Consider the following 10,662-nt stretch of genomic DNA (forward strand, 5'->3'; position numbering starts at 1 on the left):
ACATTAACAAAACCTGGAATATAATATCAATGATAATTAAATAAATTGAATCAATGACTAACACTGGTCCAATTCAAATTGAAGCTGTAATGTATAATTTGGGATTCTAAAATGAGTATTTACTGACTGGTTCTTAAAGTAATTACTGCAGTTCATTAGCTTTGTATGTTCTCTGCATACTGACAATAAAGTTCACTCAAAAAAAAAAGTTGTTGAACGAACTTAAAATTTGAGTAAACTTTTCCATGAAATTTAATTACATTTTCCAAACAATATCGAATTAGTTTGAAATGATTTGTAGTAATCTTGTTGTACAAACTTAAATTATTTTAGTCAAGACAACAAAAAGAAAATTGGTCCATTCTACTAGATAGAGTTTTGCCATGCCTAATAGAGAAAGTTGTGTCAGGTTAACTACTCTGAATTTTGTCATGCCTACTATATAAAATAATGCCATGTTAACTACATTCAATTTGGTCATGTCTACTATATCTAACAATGCAATGTCAACTACAAACATTTTTGTCCTACCTACTAGAAAAAATTTAAATCATTACACTTATCTAACTTGATTCTACAGTTACTTCCAAATGAAAGTGAAATACATGTTCTATTACATTAAAACCTATTTACTGTATACCTATAGTCTACTCCTGTGAATATGTTAAAAGTCAGTCCATTTAGTAAAAATCTGTATTTAAAACATGAGCACATTTAACCTTGAGTGTCTTCTTAAAACTGCAAATATGGCAATTAAACATGCTCACTAAGTTAAGAAATGACAATGCAAATAAAACATGAGCATATAAGAATATAACAAAATGTTATTTTATTTTGTTTTCTTAAACATGAGATTAAATGTGATTGAGAGACTTAATCACCTCTGCTCATCATGCAAAAATTCAGATACAACAAAAACACATGAGCATACAAGGAAATAAAACAGCATTCACAAAGGGATCCTCAAACAGCACACCCAAGTGAAGAGTTTTGTTTTCTGCGCCTGTGCTTTGGCAGACAATTTACACAAGTTCAGCTCGAGAATCATTTTTTGGAGCACCTTAAAGGGTAATGGATCTCCTATGGATGAGTAAGATTTAAAGAGTATATTTGTCCAAGTAGCATGGCTGTAGCCAATGCTACATTACCTAAACCAGAAAGCACCTCCACATCTTCCAGCACAATGCAGATATCTTCAGGGTCTTCTGTTGCATCAGCAAATTCATGCCTTCATCACAAAATCCCTAAAAGGTCGTCTTTATGTCCGCTTCGGTTCTTGCAGGGTCATCATCCTTTGGAAAAAAAAAATATATATAAAAATTGTAAATGTATGGCATATATAAAAAAAAAAAATTATACAGCATGTTTCTTTTTTTTTTTTAAATGAAAACCCCAATACAAACATTAAGAAATGTGCACTCAGCTTATTTTAGACTTGTGGACCTCAATGGAATAGTTCTAAATCATTAATAAATAATGGTACAGTAGTGTAACAAATGCTATAATGTGACACTGAAAATACACATATTTGGAGAGAAACAACAGTTATTTTTAGTGAACAACTCCACTTCCACAGCACATTCAAACCGCCACGAGCCATCTTAAAACAATGCTATGGCGTTCGGTCACCAGATCACAACCCAACTCAACACCTTTGGCAGACTGTGTTCCACTTTATAATGGAAAATACAGTGCCTCTGTCAATATCACAACAATGAATAACTATGCTACCTTAAAATCTCTAACTATCACTCAGTGACTGTTTGAAATTTTTAATTCATTTAGATTAATGACATTAACAAATTACATTTATAAATCCAGATATTCTCAAGAGCCATTGATACTTCGGTAACACTTTAGAATAATCTCCATTAGTTAATGTTAGTTAATTCATTAAGTAACATGAACAAACAATGAACAATACATTACTGTATTTATTCATCTTTGTTAATCTTAATGAAAATACAGTTATTCATTGTTAGTTCATGCTAATTCACAGTGTATTAACTAATGTTAACAAGCACAACTTTTGATTTGAATAATGCATTAGTAAATGTTGAAATTAACAAACTAAGATTCATAAATGCTGTAGAAGGATTGTTCTTGCTTAGATCATGTTAACTAATGCAGTTAACTAACATTAACTGATGGACCATTATTATAAAATGCTACCGATACTCATTTCAAATCAATATTACTTAACTTTAACCAAAACTGGGCACAATTAAAACAACTGCTGACAGCACACCCTTCCCTCATTCTCTGAAAACGGTTGAGTTACTGAGTACAAGCTTTTTTTCAATTTTCTTAAGAACAGCGCAGTCCTTGGCACCACCAAATTGGTGCAAATCTTTGCCAAAATACAGGTTTGTGTACTTTAATTTCATCTATAAAATCATTAGTCACTTTATTTTCAAACCAACATAGATGGATGCAATGCCATTCACCTAAACGAGCGCCTTGTAAAATATATTACTTTATTACTGAACAAACGGAATTACTTTGTATGTTAAAGGTATATATATATATTTTTATTTTTTTTTTCTCTTTAAAGTGTGACGTGACATACAGCCAAGTATGGTGACCCATACTCAGAATTCGTGCTCTGCTTTTAACCCATCCAAGGTGCACACACACACACACACACACACACACACACACACACACACACGGAGCAGTGGGCAGCCATTTATGCTGCGGCGCCCGGGGAGCAGTTGGGGGTTCGATGCCTTGCTCAACGGCACCTAAGTCGTGGTATTGAAGGTGGAGAGAGCTGTTCATGCACTCCCGCCACCCACAATTCCTGCCGGCCCGGGACTCTAACTCAAAACCTTTTGATTGGGAGTCCGACTCTCTAACCATTAGGCCACGACTACCCCGTGAAGCCTGGAATTAAACTGCTGTTTTTCATCAGGCCCAAAGTTTATTTTCCATTTCCGTCACTAATTAAAGGGATAGTTCACTTTCAAATTAAATTAGGTATGTTTTAGCTCAACTTAAGGGCATCCAAGATGTAGGTGTCTTTTGTTTTCGAAGTAGTTTACATTTTTATATTTTTAGGTCAAACCGTTCTTGTCTGTGTCTCACATAATGGAGGTCTATGGTCACCACCTCAAAGAGCATGCACAGAGAAGTCCAAATTAAAGAATTCCCCATCGTATGTACACATTGATGACCTAAGACACAAAACGAGCGGTTTGTGTAAGAAAATTAACAGTATTTATTTTGGTTTTATCTCCTGTACACAACCACGTCCAACTGATCTGAGTGTGCGAGTGCTTCTGGCTTAGTCTGCGCAAGCACGGAAAGCGCCGGAAGCGATCTCTCACGCGTGTACGTCACTCATTGTTTATTGTTTACCACACAATACACCACCAATCTGCACTGTCTGAAATATAATGCAGTAACTGTAATTATTTGTTTATAATGCACCCTATAATCGTTGCAATTACAATAAACACAACACATTACTCACTCTATTGACAGCGTGCCATTGGGTCCCTCTGGCATTGGACGTCGCCTCCAGTTTATACATGGCAAACTAAACGCAATGTGCAAAACGCTGCGGCTCAACAGCGGAGGAAACTCAGGATCTTCAGTCAGGCTGGTGTGTGATACGATAATGTCCTTGTTGTCGTCTTGTAGTTGTTCCATTCGTGACAACATATGTTCTCCAGTTCTGTTGGCATCTCACAACACTTGCTACTAAAACACCACCAATTTTTAAGAGAACTCGGTCTCTGAGGCTTGAAGACGTGCTGCCGCAGCGGATGATTCCATGATCGCTCTGGTTCAAATAAATATGGCTGTGACAAATTCAACATTGTCTGTTGATATATTGAAATCGTCTTCCATTGCAATTTCCTGTACATATAAATATGTTTAAATCTTCACAGTGTAAGTTAACACTTCGGAAATCTCTGTGTAAACCATGGACAGTAAGTGGAAACAATAAGTGCGCTTTCCGTGCTTGCGCAGACTAAGCCAGAGCGCGCACACGTCACACATCAGGAAGCACTCGCGCCCTCACATCAGTTGGACGTGGTTGTGTACAAGAGGTAAAAACGATATAAATACTGTTCTTTTTCTTACACAAACCGCTCGTTTCGTGTCTTGGGTCATCAATGTGTACTTACGGTGGGGAATTGTTTAATTTTGACTCCTCTGTGCATGCTCTTTGAGGTGGTGACCATAGACCTCCATTATATGGGTCACAGACAAGAACAGTTTGACCTAAAAATGTCAAAATGGGAAATACTGCGGAAACAAAGACACCTACATTTTGGATGTTCTTGAGGTAAGCTAAAACATATCAAAATTTAATTTGAAAGTGAACCATCCCTTTAAGTTTTGGTTCCTTGCCACTGCCACCTTTGGCGAATGGGGATGCTTGACTGATTGCATAGACACTATTGGAAGAGAGTTGAACTGGATGATGACATCACTGAATAATCAATGAACTGACTTTTTCTTAAAAAAAAAAACAAAACAAAAACTGTCTGTTTGTTATTGTCCTCTTGCATTATCGACAAACTATTTTCCTGTTTAATTATGCTGCTTTGACAATGTGTATTGTGTAAAGTACTACATAAATAAAGGTGAATCGAATTGACTATTAAGAACTGTGCTTATCAAACAGGATGATATCACGTAAACCTAAACCAGTGGCTGTGTGGAGTACAAAGGTTTAAAGAGAAGTTAACATCAGTCATTTAATTCATATCGGAGCTTTACAATTTACTCAATATTTTAAAATTTAAAAAAATGTACATTAACTCTTTACCCATCAGCAGTTTTTGACTCTATACTCACCAAATACTGCATCATATTCATCTTCATTCAGGTAGATGCATAGATCATTGAGAATGCACTCTTGCTTGGTCTCCATGGTGGCATTGTAAGAAAAGAGACAAAACATTTTTTTAAGTTCCGATATTCATACATTTGACACCCTTCAATACACATCTCTGAGCCATTATGCATTACAGAGCACTATATCAATAGCTTGTATTAAAAAGCAATATATAAAAAATAAAAAAAGTTTAAAAAGAAAACTGAAGAAAAAAAAAATACTACCTGAGACACTGGCACCATCACATCTTGAATCTTTTTTCTAAACACTCCACCCTTTTTGGTAAACACTTTTAGCAGATCATCAGAGAACAGATCCAGTTTGGACATGAATTTTGGAGTGTAAAGGAAGGGTTGTGATCCGATGAAATTCATAATTTATCTGAAGACATAAGTTACAGAGGTCTTGTTTATGGGCAATTCAGCAAAGACAAAAAAGGTTAAAGTGCTACAAAGAAAACTAAATATTTAGTACAGGGTCAGGGTGACAACTTATTTATGACAGAAATCATTTTCGATTATTCCTCTTGATATATTAATCGCAAGTAACAGAATAACATTAACTTACACATACAAGCGCTTGGAGAAACAAAACGTTATTAGCTGCCTACACAGACCTAATGTCGGTCCATGACCATAACCTAGCTAGCACAAGAAATGCAAAAACTCCACTTACAATTACTGAAGCAGCGAAATGTAGTACTTACGTCGCTAAAACACTATTTGTTGTTTAAGACGAGAGACTTCGTGAACGCTGTGAATTCAGTCACGAGCACGTGAACTTAACAAGCGTGACTAATCTAAAGCCTTCGATTGGCTGCTGTGCGCTTTGATTGGCATCTCAATCGTTTTAACAATGACGAGCAATAAATTAAATATAGATGAGGAAGACCTAAAATATACATTTGAAACTTTGTCACCCTAACAACAGCTGAATACAGAATAAGAATTTAAAATCCTAGGGGACAATTTGGCCATTTCTAATTATCGGGCGTGTCTTATGGCCCTGGTTTTATACATTAATTAATGGTACTGAAGGGTTTTCTGTTCTCTCTTGTTATGCGATGCTTCATTTTAACGTTATTTTATACTTTTAGTAAAAAAAGAAAAAAAGAAAGTCTGCACCACGTGCTGAATCCAGAAACCTAACATCAGCTACAAAAGACACACTTAAGAGCTATTTTCATACAGTGCTTATAGAAAAATAACTTTCTGGTATGCAACAAGATATTAAGAAAGCATATTTTAATTAGTTTGTTAATTAAATAAAATTAGATGGACGGTGATAGATAAGAAAAAAAGGCCACTTACCCATCTCACATGTTCGCTGCTGAACAATCCATCTGCATCCGTTTCCGTTGATGACGTGCATCCGGTTAAGACGAACAAAAAATATTCTTGTTGACTCAATTTAAAAAAATTTTGTAAACCTAATTTTTTGAAAATTACATTGTTCATGTTAAATATAATTAAGTTGACACCATTTTTACAAAGAGTTATGTTGTATGTGCTCATTTTAATTAATTAAATTGAACAAAGAGCAAAAATCATTTTTTTGAGTGTTGAATCTATCTATCTAGCCATCTATCTATACAGGAATTTTGGGTTTTCATGAGCTGTATGCCAAAATCATCAGTATTAAAACAATAAAAGACCTGAAATATTTCAGTTGGTGTGCAATGAATCTAAAATATATGAAAGTTAAATTTTTATCATTACATTATGGAAAATAATGAACTTTTATCACAATATGCTAATTTTTTGAGAAGGACCTGTAATTAAATGATATGTATTCTTCACAACGCGAGATCCACTTTCCTGCAGAGTTTAGCTCTAACCCTAATCAAACACACCTACCTGTGATTTTCTAATGATCCTGAAGACATTGATTAGCAAATTCAGGTGTGCTTGATTAGGGTTAGAGCTAAATTCTGCAGGAAAGTGGATCTTGTAAGCCAGATTTGAGAATGACTACACTATGACTATGATCGAATTTTTAGGCATGTGTTCAGAATATTTAAATGTTGTGTTTATACAGACTTACAGTCCCAAACTAACTTTCTCTTAAAGTCAATTTGAAAATCACTGCTCCAAGACCTCAGATGTGTGCATCCGATAAGAGAGACACCAAAAACATGCAGTGATAGGAGTTCTCTAGGACCAGGATTGGGAACCACTGATATTACTAAAAACTAGAAAACACAAATTAAGGTGAATGTTTAACATGGTTTTATGTTACTCTTTATGAAAAAGACATGGGCTATAAATATACAAATGTACACAGCGAAATCCAAATGTGTATGAGTTCATTGTGCAGTTGAAAACAGTACAGTGGCCATACATTGTTGCTCTGCAGAACAGAAGAAGCAGACAAATCACAGACACTCCACTGGAAAGAACAAGAGCTCGGTGGACTCTGCCCTTCTCTATAGGGCCTGTAACATTTGGGACTGTCCTCTGCCCATTCCATCAACACTGATCGACAGAGGGATTGTTCAGACACACAAGTGACTGTTTCAGTCTTGTGTTGACCTTTCAACCTGCTCCTCCTCTACTGCATACAATACTCATTTTCATATCTGATGTCTAGCTTCAGTAGAAGAGGGTGTTGACTCTCATGTATGTACATTTTTTTTTTTTTCTGAGCTGGATCGATTTCCTGTCTCATCTGACACGTGCTGTGTTTTCTTGTTTAATTCGCTGTAGATGCATTAAGCTGTTTGAAAACATGTATCTGCTCTTTTGCATGTAGTGCTCACAGCTGCTTCCAGTAAAATAATGTTTTTAATATTTATATTTTATTTGAGATCAAATATATGATAGCGTATTTGTCCAATTTTATTAGTGAATTATTATTTTGAGGTAATTTTTCTTAACAGTATCCTAATGATCGTTAGCTTACAACATTAGTGATCATAAATAGCAATAAATTAATTATGAGATTAATTATGAGATTTCTATCAAATTTATTTCTAAAAGCTATACTTTAACAAGCTTTTTTAGAGCAATGAGTTATATTTAAACAAATAAGTCACCTTTAAAGACCAACCAAAGATTATCTTGACATATGCTAAAAATTATTTTTGTTTGAATGCACATTATTTTTGTAATAATTATATGAAGGCTGATTTTTATATTATTATTTTACACACAACATTTAAATTATTAATTGCATACAACAATAGTAATATTAATACTAATATTTTTATTTATTAATCTTGTTATTTAGGAGATATAAATGGAAGTAAATGTATTTCTGTCAAATTTATTTCTAAAAGCTACACTTTTGGGAGTTATAATTAACCTTTGATTTTTTTATATATATATAAAAATACCATTGTTAAGGTCTTTAGAGACCAACATATAGTGCATTTCTTTAGTCATAACATTTAAAAAAATGATATTTCACACATATCTGTAATCTTGACAAACAGATTGCAGATTTCTGTCTTGTTCTGTCAGCTCGGGCCTGTTCTTGCAAAACTAGAAAACTGCTGTCTAGCTGCATTACCAAGACTGACACTTTTGCCTAAAAGACACTTTTAACCCTGTAACCAACCTAGTTTCCCCTTTCCCATGGAAAGACTGCTCATGACTTGTGCCATTAACACACTTTCCATTGTCCCGTCTTTCTTTTCATCCCATCCTTCCCTGTTCCACACGCCTCACCCGTTCCTTCCTCGCTGCCACTGCATCTTTTTCCCCTCTTTTGTCTTGTTCTCAATGTTTTATATGTTGTCTCATGCTGTGCTGGCACTGCCTCCAAACACTCAGAGCTTGCATAATATGAAGCTGCAACTGCTGCCAAAAGGTGTTCAGCCTGTTTCTTTCTCTCTGTCTCCCCCTCCTCAAGACCTAATGGGGAAAACACTGCAAATAATAGCAGCTCCAGGTTCAAAGGACACAACTAGTTTGAAGGATTTGCTCACACACTTTCAAAAATCAAAAGACTTTCACTGGCTTCTTGGCTGAAATGATCAAGAGAAACACGTTTTGCCGTATTCATATTCCCACTGCTCGTTTCCAAGCTAAAACGTGCTTTTGCTTTAAATCAGAACTGGATTTCAAAATCACTGGGACATGAAGCAATCCTGCATTCCTCTGGAGTTGAGTTTCTGTGTTTTGTAGCAGCTGGTTATTGACGTATTATTTCTTGTAACAGCGTTTGTCTCTGACAGAAGTGAGTTATGTCATGACAACCATAGATGTTTTCTGTGGCTGCACTTCCAAAGCAACATCTTTTACACATCCTTCTTGCCTTATGTTTATTAAATATTTCAGTTAATTAAAAAGAAAATGTACTTGTTCCAAAGACTTTCGTTCATCTTCAGAACACATCAGTTTGAGGATGAGTGAATGATGAAGTAATAAAATTTTTTGGGTGAACTATACCTTTAAGGGTGCTGGCTTATGCTAACAATACTGTTGCGCATAATTGAGTCCATTATATAAATTATCACACAAACAGAGCAGAAAATGTGAAAAGACTAATGTCTTCATTTTGATGAAGGTACACATTTTTCTACTTCATATTCATCAGCACTTTGCACCTTCAATTTAGTCTAAAGCTCTTATTTTTCTTCAAAATAAATGTGTATGTGCCTCAGATGGGAGCTGGCAGCGTAGGCTGTTTAGTATGAGCAAATGCTTCTGGAAGTCACGGATACTTCTGAAAGTCAAGCATCTCATCTGGAGAGTTTTAGACGACCTGAGCTTTATCCAGCTGGTTGAGCTGTTACCTGCAGACCAATAACAATGTCTCTATATGGCAGATAGGTTACTCAGCGGACATTTAATATTATAAAATGATATTACATATATTTAAATTTAATTATTTTAAACCTTATATTTATCATAGAATCCTGGGGGATTCAGTTTGAACAAAAAAAATAAATAAAAATAATAATAATAATAATTGAATATTTTTTTAGAAACAGAAATAATGCAATACATTCTAGAAAAATAATAATCTAATAACAATCTAATAAAAACAAATAATTTAAGTCATTTTAAAATAAACATTATTTTATAAATACTAATGATATTTTGTATTATTTGTTTAAAAAATATACATATAAGTTGTATTAAATTGAAACCCTATAAATGCATAAATAATAGAAATATTGCCTATAACACTGTAGTAAAAATGAATTCAAGAATATATATTCAAATAAATCTATATAATATTTCAGAAGTTTGAGTTTCAGTAAGTAACTTTCAGCTAAATGCAATTGAATTGAATTTCTAATGTTACAAACAATTTTTTTAAATTAATTAATTTATTTTTTTAATGGTTTTCATTGGAACTTTCCATTCAAGAATCTTGGTCAGTGATATCATCAATATTTTTTTTTGTAGCTGAAATCATAGAACAAAAACTGTATTTTGGATATTGCAGTACAAAAACGGATTATGCTGAAAGGTGATTCGTTCTTTTAACTAAAGGGCGGGGCTTACATTTGGAGATGTCGTTTCTCATGTTTTATTTGTCTGTATCAGTTCCGTTTCCTCTCCTCTATGTCCTCTCTGTCTCTGCAAACAAGTTTTTTAGTGTACTCCATTTTGAAAGTATTTTTCCAATCTCTCATGCTTTGGTAGCTCTATGGTGTTTCATGCTGCGAGACAAGATTCAAGGGTCTCTGCGTTTTTGTTATTAACGGAGACAGATGGGATGGTGTCAAGTTTTATTTCATTATAACAACCTCAACCTCTCTCTCCCTCTAATGCAAACTGACAATCGCATACCTCTCAAAGACAACGGATGGCACAACAGTCTTCTCAGACTTTGCAGTAAAAGCCAAGGCTTCATCT

General features: G+C 34.5%; 1 long non-coding RNA gene across 1 annotated transcript; it reads right to left on the bottom strand.

Moving 5' to 3' along the window:
• Window positions 1–795: 795 nt before the first annotated feature.
• Window positions 796–6,400, bottom strand: LOC128030467 (uncharacterized). The gene is made up of 4 exons (XR_008187906.1): window positions 6,163–6,400; window positions 5,077–5,233; window positions 4,813–4,882; window positions 796–1,292 (listed from the first exon to the last, which is right to left on the bottom strand). It is a non-coding gene; the product is annotated as an uncharacterized LOC128030467 (long non-coding RNA).
• Window positions 6,401–10,662: the final 4,262 nt, after the last annotated feature.

The sequence above is a fragment of the Carassius gibelio genome, chromosome A16 (assembly GCF_023724105.1).
Source record: "Carassius gibelio isolate Cgi1373 ecotype wild population from Czech Republic chromosome A16, carGib1.2-hapl.c, whole genome shotgun sequence".
Taxonomy (NCBI): Eukaryota; Metazoa; Chordata; class Actinopteri; order Cypriniformes; family Cyprinidae; genus Carassius; species Carassius gibelio.